General features: G+C 49.7%; 1 protein-coding gene and 1 long non-coding RNA gene across 5 annotated transcripts in view; one reads left to right on the top strand and one right to left on the bottom strand.

Moving 5' to 3' along the window:
• The window catches only part of Slc35f1 (solute carrier family 35 member F1), a 310,829-nt gene that overhangs the window by 96,493 nt on the left and 193,295 nt on the right, over positions 1–21,041 (top strand). The window lies entirely within an intron of this gene.
• Positions 1,047–21,041, bottom strand: part of LOC110344945 (uncharacterized) — a 36,782-nt gene continuing 16,787 nt past the window's right edge. The window contains exons 3-4 of the long non-coding RNA XR_015442604.1: positions 6,134–6,262; positions 1,047–5,634 (exon numbers count right to left, since the gene is read on the bottom strand). This is a non-coding gene — a long non-coding RNA (uncharacterized LOC110344945). The remainder of the gene's footprint in view (positions 5,635–6,133; positions 6,263–21,041) is intronic.

Genomic DNA, 21,041 nt, shown 5'->3' with positions numbered 1-21,041 from the left:
CTCCCAAAGTTAACAGAGGGAAGATTTATTTAGCTTGCAGTTTGTGGAGGTTTCAGTCCATAGTTCGCTAGCTCCAAGAGTGGCGTGGCAGAGGAGAAACAGTCATTGGCATAGCAGGCAGGAAGCAGCAGCAGTGAAGTAGGCCTCCCTTTCCCTTTATCCCATCCAGGCTACCACCCTTCAGGTGGCGCCACCCACACCCAGAACTGTACTAAACCAGTCAGTAGACTAATGTAGCACCACACACCTTAGATCCAGCCAGCTCCCATAAGCCCCACCTGAGTGTAGGAGGCTTTGGGAGGACATCTAGACCCAAGCCGTAGCAGGCATCTAGTAAAAAATTAAAAATAAAAGGGCAGATAAGAAGCAAACTGAAGGAAACCAAGAAAAACTGTCCAGAGAACTGGCATAGGGGACAGAAGAGGTAGCTGGAGACAGATGCATCGGCTTCTGGGATGACCATGGTCCTGAGGACTAGAGATCAGCAGGATAAGGACCCAGAACAGATGTGCCCCTTGTTTAGAGGAAATGCCACTGGCAGCCTTGAAGGACAGTGAGGAAGAGGACAAATGCCTGAAAAGAGAGGCAGAGACACTCTTACCAGTGTGTCCCAACTTGTGTGTTCCGACAGCTACAAGATTAAACATCCTGTTTACAAAAGTGAGACAGTTTTTAAAAAGGTTTCTTACTGAAATAGCTTTAACTGTTTTTTTTCCTTCAGTACTCATCAGCCTTTTCCACACTAGTGTAAATTGCTAGACCCTAGAGAGAGGACCTGTAAGTGCAGCATGTCCTACCACTGGGCTTTGCATCTCCATTCTTCTTACTCCGGAGCATCCTGACCTGGAGGGACGGTCCCCAAGGAAGGGCAGACCCTCGCCGAGGTCGACAGTTTGTCTGTTCTGCTTGGAATGACGTGGTAAGCATTATGGACATGGAGTGGACAACTTAGAGCCAGGAGAGAAACATGTTGGAAAAGCCCCCTGGAAGCATGCTAGGGAAGATAATGGATGGAAGGCCAGAAGGAGCAGGAGGCCATGCTCCCCTCTGGGATCAGGCCCATTCCCAGCTCGGAATGCAGAGGTGACAGCAGGCTCCCAGGGTGTGGGACAAGGAGAAGGCTGCAGAGGGCATCATGGGGTGGGCAGAGTTGCGTGTCTGAGGCTGTTGGGGTGGCACTCGGACAGCGGGCAGCCTGGAGGCCATGCGGGGAGAAGGGGCCGGGCTTTCTTTACTGCTCCTGGTGAAGGTGGCTGATGGCCCATTGCCGTGGGAGGGAACGCTGGCAGCCTGGTTCCCACTCTGACCCATCCTGGGAGAGCAGAGCCTGGCTTTGTGTGACGTGGGAGAAGCAGAGCATGCATAGGGCAGCTGAGGGTCTCCTGACACGGGCACAGCCACCTGAAGGCAGGGGAGCATGTGTGCAGATCTCGGGTTGGGCAGAGATGGAAACCCAGGCGACCCCATGGCATGCTGTGCACCAGACACACAGACGTGGACTGGCTGGAGACCCTGTTGCATGGGATTCTCCCAACTGGGATTTTAAAGTCGGCAGTCGCAGAGATGCATAGTTGCATAGCTGTATTTAGAGTAGTATTTTAAGAAATGCTGTTATCTTGAGTGGCAGAGAGCTGTTGCACATCCTTGGTCTCTCTTGGAGAAATAAGGGCCCTCTAACAGTAATTTTTTTAATCATATATAAAGCCCTCAAGTTGTAAGAAAAGATTTATTTAAAAAAAGATTTATTATTTGATTAATAAGTTGTAGATTTTAGAGCAGTGTTAGGTTCCCCGCAGAGTGGAGTGGAAAGGGCAGGCAGTGCCCAGGCCTCTCTCCTATGTGGAGATGGCTGCTCACTGTCGGCTTCCCACGCCAGAGTGCTCTGCCCCTTACGATGGCTGTGGGGTTTTATTTTTTAATAACATGGAATGAGAAGAGAAAAGCTATCCTTCTGAGATAGGTCTGATCACAACGTACCTGTTCACTTTCAGTACTTCTTTCTAAAGCATCATTTCTCTATCCCTTACATCTAAACTTAGTGGCGATCTTTACTTAAATACATATCTGGAACTACCAGTTATCTTGGTGTGAAATAGTCCCAAGGCCAGGGCTGAGCTAAGGGATCTCAGCCGATTTTTGGATGATTGATTTCAGTGAAGCCTTCACACTGCCCTGGGGGAGAAGGGAGTGCTGGATTCACACTTGTTTACTAGTCCTGCAGGAGGCCCTGCTGAGATGATTCAAGCACTGGAGTCTGGGGCTGCTTTAGATGGGCACACGATGCCTGCAGACGTGAACATGCCAGGAAATATTTTCAGGGCATGGCTGGATTTCTTATGCACGTAGCTGCTAGCAGGAAGTCTGTGTGGGAAATATTTCATGTTGTGTTGGAATCGATGCTTAGACCAGCCCAATAGACCCAACATGTCTCTCTCATTGGCTGTGCATCTTTGCCATCCATCTGGGATAAAGGTTTTCTGCTCGTGCTGTAAGTTGTGATGTCTGGAATCATGGATTTTTTCCAGCCCCGGGGCCTCACACAGCCAAGCACGTGTCCTGCTCTGAGCCACATCCCCAGCCCATCACTGATTTTCTCTAGCAGAAAAAATAGAAGAGGATACAAGAAAAGGATGAGGACAGGGTGGGTTTGCAGATAGGGATGTAACAAAGTGGAGAAGGCCAGTTTTTATGAATTTAATCACTGCATTCATTTGGCAAACTCTGCTCAGTCTGATGAATGTCAGACTCTCGAGAGCCGTACAGGTAGAGCGGGCACCAGTGCCTCGGGTTCAGCTTCTTCCCCAGAACCGTGTCCTACCTCTGTCTCTCCTTCTCCCCTTGCTGGAGGTAGAGGTAATAATAGGAATCCAGTCTGAAACAGTTTGTGTATGGTGCAGGTGCATCCCTTCCGGCTTGATTCGACCGCTGCAGCGATTCCTGTGCAGCACAGCAAACGGCTGTGAGGAAGGTGTTTGTCTTCGTTGAGCACTGGATAGTGTTCAGTTGCTCCCTTACCTAGGCTGTGACAGGCCATGCTGTCCTGTGGCAAGGAATGCTAGTGGCTTTCAGGGCCCCGCTGAGTTCTTCTCGAGTCAACGCGCTCTCCCTCTGCACCCCTCTGTTCCGAACCGTGGCGGGTTAAAGTCCTTTCCTTCACTTCCATTCTCAAGTTTCACGGACACTCTTCCTCAGGTTGTCCTCACCCTCTTCAGACCTGCCCACCTGTCCTGGGGACTGAGGCTGCGGGGGCCCCAGTCCCAGGCCTGCTTTACTCTGGTCATGGCGCTGAAGTCCCAGTTGTTCAGATGGTGCTGGCCCCGCAGACAACAGGACTGTACTGAGCGTTCTTACCCAGAAGTTCCCCAGGGCAAGTCCTCCCTCCACCGGGTTTTCTGTTCCATGAGATAAAGAGCCAATCCCAAATACTTGTCCAGAAAAATATCATCATTTGCATTTTGCTGAACGACATTTGTTTTTTACCAGTATTCACACTTGACTTCTTTTTATAGTCTTACATCTGCTGGATTTAGAAACCAAATAATGGTCAGTGGCCAGGTAAATGTGGCTAATCCTTTTAATACATTAAGATACATATTCTCCCCTGGATTTGGAAATTTTTTACATTAACCCTAAATAGGGAGCTATTTTTGGATGCATTAGTAAAACCTCTTAGGCATTATGTTTTGCTAATGTTCAATAGTGTTGGCTTTTATTTTAAATTTGAGATTTAAGAAGTCAGTGGGAAGCTTAACATTTCTAAAACACTGACCTGGGGAAGCTGCAAGGACACAGCTGGGCGTTTGCCTCTGTGTGCATCACCGCGAGCTGCTCACCTTGTGGCCTGACGCGTGTGACAGGCTCTGCATGATGAGAAATCTCAAGGGCAGGGAGGCCCGGCGTCGAGAGCAGAGGGCAAGTTCAGCCCGAAGCAGGACAACGCATGGCCACTGGGTCCTCTCGTCGCTGACCGCACTGACCACACTGTCCGGGCACGGCGGGTGTATTCACCCAGTAAACATCAGGCCTCTTCTGAGCCTGTAGGCTTTCTCAAGTCGAAGCCTCCCAGCCCGTCATCCTACTGCAGGCACAGCGGTGCAGGCACTGCCGTCAGAGATCCCTCCGCAGCCGTTAAATGCAAGGATCCAGCAGGAGGGGAGGTGCTGAAGGAAGGGCGTGGACCGGAAGGCAGGTGGGCCCACCTTTCTGGCCCAGTCCTCCTGACAGTAGAGCAAGCCATGACTTCTCGCCATAAACTTGTTACTCGAACGGGGAGAAACCTTTCGTGCTGAGGCAGTAAATATTTTAGGCTTTGTGAGTAACACGTGGTCATTATTGCTTCTTGTTTTTTGTTTGTGTTTTTCCAGGCGCTTTACAGATGTAAAACTTTTGTAGACGATACAAAAAAAAGTCTCCACTGGGTTTGTCCTGAGGGCTGTAGTTTTTATGCTGTGGAACAAAATCTTTAGAAAAGCATCCATGAAGTTCGTGTCCACCTAGTAATTTTTTAAAAGTTCAGGTACTGTGTTTTTTTCAAATAAAAATATCCAGTGTGTTCTTTTTTATAGCTTATACTTCTCTGCCAATTTTTTTTTTCTAAAATTCAAGTTTGCTTTCCTTTCCTTCTGGTAGAGAATTATAGCAGCTGCGTTACAGTCCTTGACAACTGACCACTCAAGTCTGCCCAAGGCTGGCTTCCAGGGACGGTCTCTTCCCTTCAGACTGCCTCTGCATTCCTGTTCTTCCTGTGTCACACAGCTGTCGACTGGAAGTTATAACTGCTGCAGGCTGTGCATGGACTGCAGAGCGCTGTGGCTCACGGAGGAGCATCTGGTTTAGCAGGTGGTTAACCCATTCCAGCAGACGGACGTCAGCCTCCCGCCTCCTCGTGCCTTCTGTTGGCAGTGAAGGACCTCAGGGCAGTCTACCTCCACTGTGCCGCTGGTTCTGTCCCCACACTTGTGCTCTTCGGGCTGAGACCTGTGTGCTCCCCCTGGGTTTCCTTCTTCTGTCTTTTGCCCTTGGGAATCTTCTCCCTTCCTCTGTGGCTGTGGGCTCTATGTCCCTGTACATGCGACTAGAAAGTGGGCAAAGTTTCTGTCATTTTAGAGGCTGACACCACATCCCCTCTGTGCCTTTGCCCACACTCAGGGCAAAGGTGCAAGAGGAAGCTCAGCCAGGAGTCAGTCAATGCTTCTCCCAGTGTGGCTGCTGCTTGTCCTCCTGTTCTTGTTGTTCAGGGTCCTCAGGTAGAATTGTCACTGCTGTTGCTTTTCTAGAATGTATAGCTGTCAGTGGGGAAGGGTGGATCATAGGAAACTGCATTGCCATTAAAGAGCTGGGAGTTACTGTCTAGAACCCTTTATTAATAAAGACGAAAGTTGCTCTGCAAAGAACTCGACAGAGATAGGGTAGCAGGAGTACAAACATGATTCTAAAAGTATTTAGATATCTTTTATTATCATGGAGATAATGTTTATATAGTCAAATATAGACAGACATTCAGAGTTATAAATCTAACCTTACCATATTATATACATCGTGCCTTGAAGTAAAATTTGGATCTCGCGTGTCCTGAAGTCTGGACATAGTCCATGTCTGGGGTGTGGATGCCGTTCCATCACTCAACTCCCAAACCTAAAAATTAGACTGCATTTTATAAAGGAGAGAATCCAAGCAGGTCTGTGGGTAAATATTTGCTGCATTGAATTTAACAGGTAGGTCTAATTTAAATTTCATTGATTTAGGTCCAAGGGCATAAATTAAGATTTAATTGTTACTATTTCTGATTTTAGAAAGTGTTATGAGAAGTATGAAGAGGATTTAAATTGAGATGCTCTGTTTTTACAAGAATATTAAGTAAGCTTTTCAAAAACAATGAATAGTATAACTAAAACTTGCAAGGCTTGATGCTGGTTATAGTGGTAGAAATAATCAAATTGGCTACTTAAATATGTTTTTAGCAAATTAATTAAAAGATAAAAAATTTTAAAAAAAGGTCAAATATTTGGGAGTATCTCAGAGCCCTTTGCCAGAATCTCTCCATTTTAAGATATTTCACATTTGTATTTAATGATCTTTGAAATATACATCTTCAGTAATGCTGCTTCCGTGCAGAATACAAACAGTAACTTACCCTCTCCCTGATCCTGCGTGCTCCAGAGCGCTCATCACCTGTCAGCCTCGACGCTGACCTCGTCCAGCATCCAGCCATTTCGACAGCACTTCTTGAATGCCTGTCTTGTTCCAGGCAGTGATTCAGTTCCTGCAAGTGTCAAGATGGGGCAGGTGTTGGAAGAGGTGTTAACAAAAACCCAAGTAAATAAATAATTAAAGATTCCAGAGTTGGGTTCTAGTCTGCAGGAAGAGAGTAGAGTGCTCTGCGACAGAGACGGGCTGTAGGTTCGTGAGCAGAGGGATAGAGAAAAGGCTCTTATTCTAGCTTAGGGTTAGGCGTCCATTAAGGAGCTTGCAAACAAAGGGGCCAGTGCTAGAAAAAGACCCTGAGACAGTCACAGGCTTGATGCATGATTAGACTAAGGGCGGCAGGGAAAGGGCACGACTCAGAGAAACTGGCACACTGGAGTAATTGAGGCCTCGCAAACTACAACGAGGACTTCAGAGTTTATTCATGGGCACTTGGAGCAGCCAAACTAACCTCAGTTTTGAAAAAATGTCACCTTCACATACCTTTTGTGCCCTTGTTCACATTGCCGTTTCCGGAATGGGATGCTCTCTGCCTCATTTCTTCCTATCCGCCTTCCACTCCATTTTTAAAAGTGAAACTCACATCGAACATTGTCCATGACGTCCGTCATGGCCACTCCAATGTGCTTTTCCTTCCCTATATGGCTAGCTAGTCCTTCTTTGAGAGTCAAGTACTCAAGACAGTTTTCTAGGTAGCAGGCCCTGTGCTAAGCAGTAGAAACACAAAGGTCTTTGCCCTTAAAAATCCTGCTATTTGGTGACAAAGAATAATGGTGGCACCATTCCCCGGGTGCTCGTTTGTATGCGCAGCTCATTGCGCACGTGCGTGTGAACACTGAAGCCAGTGAGAAATGAAGAGAGTGGATCGGCAGCGCTATGGAGGAGCAACTACCTCTGTCTGAGCAGTTTCCAAAGACGAGCAGGAGTTTGCTGCCTGGGAGGGGGAGGAAGCCCACCTCAGACCCAAGGTCTGAATCTGCAAAGGTGTCTAGGCACAAGCAGGCATGTGGGGAAGGTTGCAGATGAGCCCCAGAAACGTGGGCATGAAGTGACAGAGATGCTGCAGGGCCCGTCACACCTTGCCAAGGAGTTTGGACTTTCTGGTGTGACCATTAATCCCGATATGTCAGCGTGGCTGGATTGAGAACACCAAGCAGAGTAGTAGAGCGCGCTCCTGGGTGTGTCTGGCTGGGTCATGGGGCCGTGGCCTCGGGCCTTAGGCAGTTCGCCTCGCTCTGCTTCCTGCTCTGTTTCTGGACTGCCTTTTCACCACGGTGCTTCTGCTTGGGAGCCAGCCAACCACAGACTGAACCCCTTAAAATGTGAGCCAAATTAAACCTTTTCTTCTTCAAGTTGTGAACATTGGATGTTGTGTCCAGTGACTGGAAAGCTGACAAGTACATAAAATTGACACTGATCGTGAGGTTGATGCTGTGGCCATTCTTGACCATGTGGTTTGGAATCCACTGGAACTGGTTTGGAAATTTGAAAAGATAATTAGTTCTGTTTTGAGCAGGTTGTGTTGGAGGCTTGTGCAGCACACCCTAGACACCTGTTTTGCTTGTTGAACCCCTCCTCCTCGCTGCAGGGTCAGCGGGGCCTCCTGGTGGCTCTGTCCCTGCCTCCGCTGCCCCCTTCCTCCCCTGGCCCTCCCGATCCCTTCCTGTGGTTCAGCCTTTCTCCTTCTTCCCTCTCCACTTCCTCCTGTCTCTGAGCTCTCTGCATCTGTCGCACCTGCAGGAAATCCTCCTCCCTTGGGTCTGAGCATGGAGGTGAGGAAAAAGTTTCTGGGGTGTCCTCATCAAGAGCCCTGGGCTTGGACCAGGGGCTGTATTTCCCCAAGGCCCTGGGTGCTCCAGACTCAGCCTGGGGAAGCTGCCTCAGCCTCAGAGTGACTCAGACACACAGCTGAACAGCCAAAATAACCACCAACTACAGCCAAGGAGTTCAGGCTTACTCGGAGAGGGAACAGCGCCTAGCTCACAGCTGCACTTGTAAAATCCTGTTTTGTCCTGTCTAGACCCCTCTCCTCCCAGATCCTCTGCTTTTCCTCTGCATCCTTCCTGTTCTCCTCTTTAGTACTTGTCATAGATTGGAGTTCAGCTCTCGACCCACAACATATGATCCTTCTTATTTAGGAAGTGGGAGAGGGGATTAGGCACTATGGGAGGTGAGTGGAAGATGGTGAACATTCTTCATGTGATACGTGTGCATTGCATACATCATCTGCCATATGCGTAGTACACGTCATATACTGAAATTCAAAGTACATCGTCAATGAGTGCTTCAACACTGTCTTCATGTACTAGCAGATATGAAGGAACATTTTCACGACAGAATTTTATTTTGCTGCTCTTTATTTGACAGATTTATTTTTAAAGGATCTGTGATGCCAGAGTTGGTGAAATTTGTCGAGCCAGCATTGTGTCTTCCATCAAAGCTTCCATTGCTCGGGATGGAGAGACCCGGAGATTTAGATGCACCTGTCAGCCGGGTACTCAGGAGGCTGAGGCTGGAGCTGGCCAGTCTCGGTAGCACAGCAAGGCCCCATCTCAGAATGGAGAGAGCAGGGAGAGCAGAAGAGCGGAGTGGACAGGGAAATCAGGTGTGCTTGCAACCAGGAAGGAAACACGCTTCAGAAAGCCACCCCAGGGTGCTCGCTGTGCACAGCTCAGCAGCGCCTGAGCGAGGAGGGGCTGTGGTCGGTTCACGGGGTTTGTGCTGTGGGTGGGCAGAGGGAGTCTCGTCCTGGCAGGAGTCGGGTGAGCTGCGCTGACACTGAGGTGCAGATGTCCAGAGCTGTGCGGCTGCATGTTTGTCTCCCATGGATTCTCGTCCTGTCCCAATGCTCCTCTTCCCAAAGCCACACACGGAAAACCTCTCAGAGCCGAGTTCCCCACTCAGAGCTTCTACCTGGCGAAGCCAGGGCGACCGTGGCCTTCTGGGAGGAGGAGGAGAAGGGGGTGGTTACAGAGCAGGGGTCTCCCCACAGGCTCCAGAAAGCCCCCTGACCAATGCCTGGACGATGCTGCCAGAGCATCACAGTGAGACTTCCCCGAAGCCAGGCTTGGGTGCTGTGCATTCTCACCTGGCTTGGTAATTTTTCCTTTTTCTCTGGCATTGTCATCATTTGTCTGTTTCTCCAGATGTCTTAGATGAATCGGAGACCAGTTAATTTATGAGGAAAGTGGGTGGCAGGTGGAATATCTTTTTCATGGAGCTGTGACTCTGTCAGATGGATGTAAACCTGTTATACTAGAAACCATCCCAGTGCTTGTAGCCAAATGCTTAACATGCACAGGCGTCTGAAGAGATCTGTGAGCACTTTTCTGAAACAGTTCAGGGATCTGTGGACACTTGTCCTTTGGAAAGTCAGTTGGCTTTGTAAGCAAGGGCTGGCATGTTTAAAACCAGACTAAACTAACAATTCTTTATACTCTGCTCACTACCGAGTAAAATTGACTTACGTCTCAAATCTAACCCTATTGGAAATGGCAGTAGTGGCATGTCTTCAGTGAGGCTGGAACAGTGGCCAAGACCTCGTGGTGCAGTGAAGCCAGGGGTGGTTCTGCGCCCGAGGTTCCCATCCATGCCTGTCTGTCCTGTCCCTACGGAGGTAAGGACTGAGCTGGGTGTGAGGATCAGGCTTGCCGAGGCTGGGTCTGCAATGTCCTCCAGAGGTCCCGGTGCTGACAGTGCCGTCTCAGCTAGTGGATGCCTGTCGCCAGTATCAGGGCAGGGTGGGGACTTCAGGAGGTGGGGCCTGGTTGGAGGAAGTGGGGCACAGGGACTTGTCCTCAGAGGCCCTGGGACCTTCCCTCTCTGTTTTTCCCGGCTGCATGCGGGGAGCAGTTCTGCTGGGCCCCACGCTCTCTGCCACACGCAGTGTCACCACAGCCAGGAGCCCGGTGACCAGGGATGAGGCCTCTGCACCCAGAGCAGATGTAAACCTCTCCTCCTTGGAGCGGCTTCTCTCGGGGATGTGGCTACAGTGACAGGAAGCTGGCCACGCGTTGCAGAGTACCTTTGCAGAGGGCAGCTCGGGACTCGGTTGTGGGGTTGGAATTTCAGGCGTGGCACTTCAGAGCAGCTGTGGTGTCTAAGCCCTGATGGCTGCACTTTCTTCATCTGAAAACCTGGGTCACTATCACCGAATCCCAAGCTGAGAGAGTTAGGAGAGGGTGCATGAGGCCCAGCATTGTGACTGGGATATTGTGCGTGCCACACACGTGGCAGACTTTAGACACAATTTTATTTGATCTTGAAAAGAAGTGAGACGCACAAAGCAGGAATTGCTGTGCCCACTTTCCAGATAAGCAAGCAAAGTCCCAGCAAGTTGAGGCTGTGTGCTGAGGGTCGCCAGCAAGTGAGATAGTGAACCTGGGACTCCAACCTGTCCTCTGACTCAAGTTTCCCAACTTCAGGATATGTCAGGATTGGTTTTCTCCATATTTTCCAATTGCAGATGGATTTTTGAGACTAAAAAGATGAGATCTTGTCTTCTAATCTGCTGTGAAGAGACCCTGTTCCCTGCTCTCTCCCTGCTCTCGCCAACCTGTCCCTGGCACTGGCTGCTGACTCCTCTTTTCTTCTACCCCTTGCAGGAGTCGTGAGAGGTGGATCTGGGGGTCGTGGTGAGGGAGAGGGACTGAGGCTGGGAAGAAGTGGGAATGCACTCTGGAAGGTGGGGGTCGGGGCTAAGTCACTCTACAGAGCTGCCTCCAAGCCTGTTGACCATGTGCCCCAGAGTCGAGCTCCAGCTGGGAGTGCTTGAGGTCGGGAGCCGTGCGCTGAGGAGGGCCCTGTCCTTCCCCGCTGCCGGGGACACAGGAACCCATGGTGCCTGCACCTGGCTTTTTGCCAGATGAGTTACATCCTACCAGCAGGCCGCTGTGCTGTTCATGCTGTGACAGGCTGCCCTCCCGCAGGCCCAGCCGGGGACCACAGTGTCAGCTTTGAGCTCCCAAGCGCGAAGCGAAATAAGCTCCCCCTTCTTCAGGACCTGCGTCTGGTACGTGGTTCTAGTGAGGTAACACTGACTGATGCACCTCCCTCACCCAAGACTTGCAGCAACAGCCGTATAGTACGAGCAGCAAATTTGTATTTATTAATTCACATTCCCTCTAACCAAAACATTTGGAAAAATTCTTTAACTCATCTTCTTAAAAAAGTAACTTGCAAGCATCACACTTGTTTATAATACATAATTAGAAAATGACTCAGTTGTTCTGTGAGGCACTGAGCAATTGTCAAGTGCAGAGCTGTGGACAGCGCCAGCTCTATGGGAACCTGGGGAGAATCAGCGTGTATTCAAGGAACAGAAGGAAACATACTTCAACTTCTTCTTCAGAAAATTAGACAGCATGTTTCTAAGAGAAATGGGTTTAGAATGATAATTAAATAGGTACAATTCTTAAAGCCAGTGCTTTATAAATGCTAAAAAGTCAGCACTGAACATAACTAGGAAATGGACTTTGAAGTAGACGTTTAGTCTAGACTGTCCAAATTCCGCACCTAAGTCTTTTAGCGAGATGTGCAGTTTTCTATCCTTTTATGGCAGCAGAAGGAAAAGGGCTTCGAGCTGTCAAAGTGCTCTGCTTTCAAGCCATGTGCAAGGGCCGCTCACAGGCTCTCCCGTCTCTGCCTGGTGGCAGCCAGGGCCCGCGGCCTGGGCCTTGTCCACCTGTGCAGTGCAGGCTGAGGCCCAGGACCGGTGAGCGCTGTGCCTGCAGGGTCCCCGCGTCTGCTCTGCTCCCCATCCAGGGTGAGGCCGCCCTTCAGCCTGCACAGAATGGGCGGCCGGGGCCCTTGTCTCACCTCCGCTCTCCCACCCCACAGTTCCACAGGGGATCCCGCGCGCTGCTCTTCTGCTCTGCCGAGGTAATGTCTGTTCCCCCTTAGCTGTGACCTCTTGATGGACTCCCCTCCAGCCCTGCGCCTCTCTCACCGTCAGGACTTCTGCCCACCCTGAGCTTCTTGTCTCTGGCCTTGTTCCCTGTGCTTATTACACTGCAGTGCAGTTCTCAGTTGTGTTTTTAAACATTTACGATAATTTTTTGGGTGTTTTCCCCCTAAGTACAGTAGTGAATTCCTCGAGGACATCTTGTCTATTTCTGTTATTTCCAGAGCCGGTTGTAAGTTTTGGCTATTGGACTTGCCTGAAGACCAGGGCGCTGAAGTTAGTAAACCCCGTGTTGTAAATACAGACAGATATTACGGTCGCAATCACCACATGTGTCAGCAAATAAAATCCAATGGGAAAGCAACACCTGATTTCAAAGAGACGCAGCTCAGTCTTGGAAGAAATGCTTTACGAAGTTTGCCCAGCCAACTTAATTTTTTTATACAAGATGGTATTAAGCTGACTACGAAAGGTTCATATCTACTAAAAATTGCTCAAATGCTTCAAACCTAATATCCTAGAAATACCCCTGAAGGGCTCAAGTTCTATATGGGAACACCAGATACATGAGATGAATGCACTAGATTTCATGTCAACCTGAAACATAATCCCTTTTGGAACTTGGGGAGGGTGTTGCAAACTCTTTGTACCTAGCATTTGTAAGGACAAGAACAACAGAATAAGAATTGCCACAGCCCACTGCAGCACGAGGATGGGATCATCAGTCAGTCTGTGAGGAGGGGTAGAAAAGCAGCAGTGAGTTTTGGTGATTATTTAAAATACAGCACTTTCCCCAAAAGCTTTTTGTCATCCTATGTTCAGCTGAAAAATGTATGGACTTTTGGGAGCCACATAGCATCCAAATCAGAGCAAGGGGCTTACAAAAAAGTAAACTATGTAATATTTACTCCTGAGCAATTCCTAACATCAATAAGGGACTAAATCATATGTGAAAAAAGGAAAATGACCAAGGTAGATATGAAGACCTTGGAGCCGTGGATAAGCTACAAGGCACTGCAGTGATGGGAAGGAGGAGGCTCTCAGTGTGCACCGGTGGAACCAGGCACCTTCTCCAGCAGGCGGGTGTGGAGCCTGGCTTGCTGACCACCTTCCTCGCCCACCACACTCCAGAGATGGTGGCTAAGAAAGAAACCTGGCAACCACCCCCAACTTCCTCTTTGTCCAAAACCGTTTGTAACAAACATCACCTGTAACAACCCATTACACAAAAAACAACTTTTATTTCCCCAAGCACTGTTCATACACAATCTCAAACCATTAAAACAATCGAAAACCAGAGTTCCCTAAATGCTAAAAGTAGATGGACGTATATTTCCTGATGTATAAATAAATACAGTTCTTAGTTACTATGAAGTCTCTTATATTCATCACTTTTCTGTTGCTGGGACAAAATCCTGAACACATACAACTAAAGGAGAAGTTTATTTTTGTTCATAGTTTAGGAGGTTTCAGTTCATGGTCAGTTGGCTCCAAGGCAGAAAGCAATATCATGGCAGAAGGGGGTGTCCTAGGAAGGCTGCTCACATGCTGGCTGCCAGGAAACAGCAGGGGAAGAGCCAGCATGGAATGGGGTCCCCAAGGAACCCCACAACCCACCCAGACACACTCAGCAATGTGCTTTACTAATCTCCTAGGTGTTTCTCAAGGCAAGCAGATTGACAATTACAATTCCCTCATATCTCTGTTATGATCCGAGAGTGCTATCTTTATCTCAGGGCTCCTTGACCAAATCCGCAGAATATAAGAGCAGTTATTCACTTTGGTACAGCATCCAGACTGGCCAGGCAATGTGAAAGACATACATTGATATTGCAAAATGATCCCATTGGCAAAGGAAATGCACCTGGTAAGGAAACTTAGAGTTTCATTTAAAGACATTAAATAAAGGAAATTCATGCTAATTCCAGATTTTTTTTAAGGAACTAGCAATGTAGTTAGGAAATTTCCCTGCTCTCTGGCATTCCAAAGAGAGGACGCATTACTTTGTACCTGCTTGGCTGATTAGATTTAAGATGACTCTCAATCTATATTTCTGTCTAAAAATGGAGCTATGTGGTGATGTTCTAGGGAGCTAGGCTGGTGCTTACAGCATCATGGAGCTGAATAAAACCCTGCCCTGCTGTTTAAGACCCTAACTCAGCTGTCTGGGGAGGAAAATAATCTTCTTTATCCCTCAAGACCTTATTTTAAGTTATAAAAATATTATCATAAAATGTTAACATTGAAGGTCATTAGTGAATCTTCCATAATCCTGTTACGCTAACACACTTCTGTGTTTCGAAATATTTTTCTTTCCACTCTTTGTCTTTAGCCTTATGTTTATTTCACCAATTATAGTCATAGTGAACATATACGATTTATATTTACTTTTCAGTTGCTGTTGTATGCTTGGCATTTTCCGTGCTTTTATAGTGCTCACCCTTGGTATCTTATTGGATGGATGCTCTCGAATTTATCTGGACATTCCCCTCCTTCTTAGTGTTTGTGTTTTGTAGTTATTGTAGGTGTTTACATAATAAACATCTTCGTGCACTTACTAGTTTTGCTTGAGGTTTTTAAGGATAACTTCAATAATGACTGGGTCGAAGGGAAGAATACTTTCATGATTCTGAACACCGGCAGCCACATTATGTTCCAAAGGAGCGGCATCCGCTTACTACACTGTTGCCAACAACATATTTCCGGTTATGCCACCCCAGTAGCGTTGGGAATTCCTGTTGTTTTCTCCAATCTGATATATGCTGAATGGCACCGCTGTTGTAAAGTACATTTCTTTGATGATGAGTGAGGCTGAAGATTACCCTGGTGTCTTTGGAACGTTTGACCTTCCTTTCCATGCAGCCGGATCTTTTGGAGTCCTGTTTCCTTCCTTGTGGTCGTCATAAATTTGCAGTGGGTTAGCAGTGAGCACGGCTTGGGGCGGAAGAGCTTTCCAAACAGCGGGGCGTTCCGTTCCGTTCCGACGGCGGGGCCCAGGGAGCAGAGTGTGTTTGGCCGTGTTGAGACGCCTGCGTAGGAAGTTCTCTCCGGCCGACGCTGCCCACCGTGTGGGTGGACGTGAAGGACACGGCCCGCCGTGGACCGCTCTGCGGGACGTGTCCGGCCGAAGCCTGAGACACCTTTCCTTGGCACGCGTGCAGCGGGTGTCTGTCATCTGGGAACGTGACCCCGGCACTCGGCCCGGCTGGATCCTGGGGCTGGGAGAAGAATCCGCTTTCTTGGGGTCCCGCGAACTGCGCCGTTTGGCTGCAGAGCGGTGGGTTGCGGGGGCCGTCGCCTCACTTCCCGCTCAGCTCGCGTCTTCCTCTTCGTCCGCCGCCTGCTCCTCAGACGCGCACCGGCCTCCCTCCCGGGCTGGCAGTGCAGTGAGGGCGGCCAGGGCGGAGCCTTGCTGGGTCGCCTGTCGGTTTCTCTTCCCGTCGCCCGATGGATCAGGCAGCGGATACATCCCAGGGCTGACAGGGCCGATTCTAGCATCGAGTTCGGAATGTGCTTCTGGGACTTTGTCGGTGTCGTAAGATCTTCCCTTCCGTTCTGCTGTCCGTGTGGAGCGGGAGCACTGTCCCGAGGGCATCGTGCGTAGACAGGAAGCTGGGAGGCAGCTGAACACCACGCTGGTTGGCTTTTCGTGGCTTCGTTGACTAAAGAGTTACGCACGGAAGTTGGTTTGTATTTATTTTTTACAGTCTGTTCCGACGGGGACCTGGTGTCCAGCAACTGCGTGGAAGAGCAGCGCCCCGGGCCCTGCGGCCTGTGGCCGCGCTCCTGTGTTCAGAGGAGCAGGTTTTCACCCGAGGAGGGTCCACCTGGAGGTGGCGGATTGTCTGGGCTTTCTCTCCTCACTGCGGCGAGCACGCGGCGGCCTCGGCTCGGCTCCTCCGGCAGCCCCGCCCCTGCAGACCCTGGGCCTTAAACTCCAGGCTGAATCCCGACCCCTGTGGCTGGGCCGCTTGCGGAAGGCCGTGCTGTCTGTCTGAAGTCTTTCCAACTGGGAAGATACTGGGGATGGCAGCAGGCAAGAACGGGAGGGCCTCACCGCTGCACCACAGGGCCCGTCGTCAGAGGCAGAGCCTGCTCGGCAGGCAGGCAGGCCAGAGCTGGTTGGAGGAGAAGGGGTGTAAGACGCCGCGGGCAGAGACGGGGCGTTCTCCACTGTTGCTAAAGCAAGACACAAACACTGGGACCTCTAAGGAGAAGCAGAACGGGAGACGTTCTGAGGGCCTGCCTCACGGACTCGTGTGGGAGGCCGCATGGGACCCCTGGGCCGGGGCAGCGCGTGTCAGGCCTTCCTGTCACTCCTGACAACACCCGGGAAGTGACGCTCTGCTGAGGTCACAGGGAGGCTCCGGGACCGGCAGAGGCTGGGTGCTTGATGTTTCCTGAGTCAGGGGCTGAAATGCACAACTCAGGCCCCGTGGAGCCCCCTTCTATGCCCAACCCGAATCCCCAGGCTCTGCCCTCACTGCATTCATCAGACAAGACCCCCACGTAATCCCTAAGCAGGAGAGTTGGGAGAAAAAGAGCAGCAGAGCAGACTCCAGAGTGAGCTGTTAGGAGCGCCTCAGGATGGGCTCAAATCCAGATACAAAGGAGGGGTGGGAGAGAGAGAGCTCTGTTCGTGTGTGTGAGCTCCGAAGACATCTATTAAAGAACCACACAGAGCAATGGGATGGAACCCAGGGCCTTCACACTGAGCTACATCCCCAGCCCTTTTTTAATCTTTTGAGACAGGGTCCCACTAAGACTGTGTGTCCTGTCCCAGCCCCTGTGGCCCCAGCCGGAAGAGCTGCTGTGGGTTCTGAGGACGTCCAACTCCGTGTGACTTGCTCTGCATTAGCAGTGTGGTGAAACTCAGAGGTTGATGTGGTCACTGAAAATGAACCATCCAAGCAAGTGTAGGGAAAGAAAACAAAGCCTCTTCCTAATTTGCTAAGAGATTAATCTGCCAAAAAACTACTGTCTTGTTCTTTGGCGTCTATAGTTTGGTTAATGAGGTTTGGAAAGGCAGTTAAAGTTTTGATGAAGGGAAATACCAAAAACCCCCGATTTATCAAAAAGCTCTGGGAAAGGTAAACAGGAGCAGTGTGCTGATGTGTGGGACACCGTGGGGCAGAAGGCATTTGGGACTCGTCACGGGGTCCTGCACACGCGAGCCCAGGGACTGGTTTGCTTCTGTCGTGCGAGGCTGTCTGTGCCTCTTGTCAGTTCTGCTCTGACAGGCGAGTGAACCTCATCCTTGTCTTGTCCCCAGGCAGCCGTTTCCTCGTTTATCTCCTGAGTCTCATTGCTCTGTCAGCGTCTCATCCACTGCCTTGGGATTTTCATGGAACAAGGAAAGGTGGGAGTGTGGTCAGATGGGGATTTCCAAATCACAGCAGTCGGGAAGCGGCTCTTTCTATTGTGGGATCTCAGAGTAGTTTGAGATAGTCAGCTTATTAAACAGTGCTATTTGCCTTGAGAATCATGATTTTCTTTCTAATAAACCTGTGCTTGCTGTTTTTCTATTGGTCTCTGATATTACAAGTTGGAATTGCAAAAATATTTCATAAAATAGAATGCAATTCTTTTTCTATAATAAGATCAGCTTTAATTTAGTTCACTGCAGTGAAAAATATAACGAAAGTCTCAACTTCAGAATATAGAATGTGGAGAAATGTGCTGTCAATAGCAAGAAGAAATTCATAACCTCTTGACGATATAATAAAATACTTCATTTCTCACTGAAATTATTTGTGGGCTTTAAAAATATTCTCTGATAATAAAAAGCATCACAGAGCTAACTCAGTGGGATGATTTTGTTACACTTCATCCCCTAAGAGTAGCTTACTCAGTTATTCGGGGCGGCGGAGTGCACACCGCGCCGTGCAATCACCAAGCCTGGGAGGATGCCGGCTGCAGGGCCGAGTCACCTTGTGTCCCCACACGCGGGCTGGTCCTCCCGTCTCACTCACAGGAGAACCAAGCATCCCATGGTTTAGAACAGGGGAGAGGGGCTGTGTGTGGTGATGGCTGTGGCTTTCCCCCTCAGTGACCGTGCGCGTGTCCCATGGCACACAGGGGAATGAGTCCAGTGACTCGGGAACAGTAAGACTGAAGGAAGACAAATCCTGACCCAGCAGGAGGGTTTTCTCTTACTCTTTCCAAGACGTGGCCCTTTCGGTGTTCCACTGGCCCTAAAGTAAATGCGCCTTGATTGAAGGATGCTGTCAGTAGGCCAGGTTGTGTGGGGACGAGCGACTCATGACCTCAGTGGCTGGCGCTGGCCGTGTGGCCAGAAGGCATCAGGGTGGAAGCCCAGGTTAGGGTTAGTGCCGCCTGCACGCACACCCTCACCCCTCCTCGGCAGCAGGGAGAGAGCAGGGCATTGCCCCCCCGCCCCGCCCCGCGCCTGACCTGGCGGAAGCAGAGAGCCCTGCACCCAGCCATAGAGGAAGCCCTAGTGATCACTGTGGAGGCGCTGACCGCAGATGTCCTCCCAGCCTAAGGACACTGTTTTCAGAGACGGGGAGAGGGCCACTGTGGTGTTTCTAACATTTCTGTGGTGCTTGTAAAGTGTGCTTACGGCTGTATGTTAGGAATAAATGCAGGCTTCTGGCCTCAGTAGCATACATTCTGAAGCGGAGGTAAGTCTATAAGGACATGAGGCCAGGTAATGATATCTGGTTAAAAGGAATACAAATCATAAACATCAAGGCCAGATAACAAGAGAGGACACATGTGTGCTTCAGCAGCAACCTTGAGCTTGCATGTGCTCCCTCCTCCTGAGGAGCTGCGTGATTTCACCCTGGCGTGTCTGTAAACAGGGAACCATGTCTGCATCGCTGGCTGACCTAGGGGTAACAGTGGCTCGGCAGGGCACAGGGCCCTGGCATGCACAAGGCCCTGGGTTCCAAGCCTGGTACTAAAACGACAGAGAAAGAGAGGGGAAGGAAGAGGGAGAGAAGGAAGGGAGGGAGGGAAGGAAGAAATAAAGAGACAGAGAAAGAAAAGAGGGATGGAGAGAAAGGAAAGAAAGAAGGAGGTCAGGAGGGGAGAAAGAGAAAGGGAAGAAAATATATAGAGAGAAAGTCAGCGATATTTGAATACAGGGGTACCTCGGTTCACGTTTCTGGTCCCAAACCAAACTAGAGGAGAACCGAATCAAATTTCCCATGAGGCCAACACCGAGCCTAACTGCTGAATTTGATTCAGTTCTCGTCCAGCTCAGCTTGTGGCCAGAATCGTGCAAAGAATGAAGTTTGTGAACTTAGTTCCACTGTACATCTGTTTATCACTGAAAATGGTCACCCCGCGGCTGCCCCGGAGGCCCGACTCCTGGCGTGCGGCGTCTGTCACCGCGGCTCTTTCTTGGCCCAGGAGTGGACTACCTGAAGGGTGAACCCTAGAGGGGGGCGGTTTGTGGAGCAGGCCCCGAGGAGGGTGTGACGCTTGCCAGGCTGAGCTGAGGGTGTTTCCTGGGGTGCAGCAGCTCGTACCTCCAGCCCTTGTCGCGGGACCCGGCCACTCCACTCTGCAGCCTGGGGACAGGGACGCCGAGGCCCAGGGAAATGTGTGGTGTCCGGCTGCCCGAGGGAGAGCGGCCAGGAGGGAGCCGTGCAGGGTGGCCCTGGCGCCGAGCGCCCATTCATTCGCTTTCTTTTTCTCGCCTCCCAGTTCTTCATGCCCTGAGTCCTCTCTCTGCACGAGTGCGGGCGGGGACACACAGGACGGGGAGGCCTCGGTACCGCCGGCGCCTGTGTCCGCAGCCTGCGCAGGAGGCGGCAGCAGAAGAGACGCCCTCTCCCTGGAGAGCAGTCCGCGGGCTCAGGCCGCTCTCACTGCCCCGAGGGTGCCGGCTCCGCACCTCGATTAGACCTAATGGGGCACGCGGCTGATGACCACGCCGGGCTGCCGGCCCTGCTTGGTGTTATTTTTAGAGGAAATGGATGCCACAACCTGGCTGGCCCCAATTCCTAGCCCTCTGAAATTGCTTTTTCTTGATGGATTGTGCTTTTTTCCTGAATTAGAAACAAGAGTGAAGTTCTAAAGATTGCTTACCTGATAGTTTCAGACAAATGCTAACAAAAAGCTGGACAAACAACAGTTCTCATAAGACCTACTAGATGCAGACATGGACATGATTTACATGTACATATACGCACATATGTTTGGTGTCTTTTGTATGTTGTTATTTAGCTGTATACATGACTTGGGTCTTTACTCCACGTTGAACTATAGTTTTGCTGTATTTGCTAAATACTTTTCATTTTTAGAAAAAGTGGCTCGAAAAGCCCATGTGCACAGCTTTCAGGGTGTTGGCTGATGACTGAGGTCCCTGCAGATGCCGAACCTGTCATTTTGGGGCAGGGCCCATGCTGGGCTTTGAGGCCTTTACAGCTATGTATGAGAGAGCAGACCCAGAGGGCAGGGTGGCTGTCATGTTCCGAAGCCACAGTCTCGAAAAGAGATCTGAACAGATGAATTTCAGTGGCATTATTAGATGCCTTCTACTTGCATCTGTTTCAAGCCCTAATAAAATGCTAAATAGACTGCACTAAGCTACAAAATGTGTCCTTATAAAAATAATGGTAACAGAGTCCTTGAACTTTTAAGATATTTTTCTTCTAATAAGAAATCAAAATGAGATTTTGAGCATATGAAAACATATAATTTTCAATGAAACACAGTAAATATTGAAAGAAAAACCTCATCTGAGCCACGCAACTTAGCACGACCCTCTCTCAAAATAAAAAATAAACAGTTCTGGTGATGTAGCTCAGTGGCAGAGAGCTTGCCTAGTAAGCGCAAGGCCCTGGGTTCAAGAAAGAGATTGCCTTATTTAAAAAATCACATAAAAGATATCCTCATTTTAACTAAGGAAGAAGTCAATTGCTTGTGATATTCAAATAATTGGATAACACGTGAAAAAGAAAAG

Source organism: Heterocephalus glaber, unplaced genomic scaffold, assembly GCF_053883595.1.
Source record: "Heterocephalus glaber isolate CG9 unplaced genomic scaffold, H.glaber_assembly_v1.0 deba00001550, whole genome shotgun sequence".
Classification (NCBI taxonomy): Eukaryota; Metazoa; Chordata; class Mammalia; order Rodentia; family Bathyergidae; genus Heterocephalus; species Heterocephalus glaber.
Note: the sequence above shows the minus strand (reverse complement) of the source record. Positions and strands in the feature narration are given on the sequence as shown.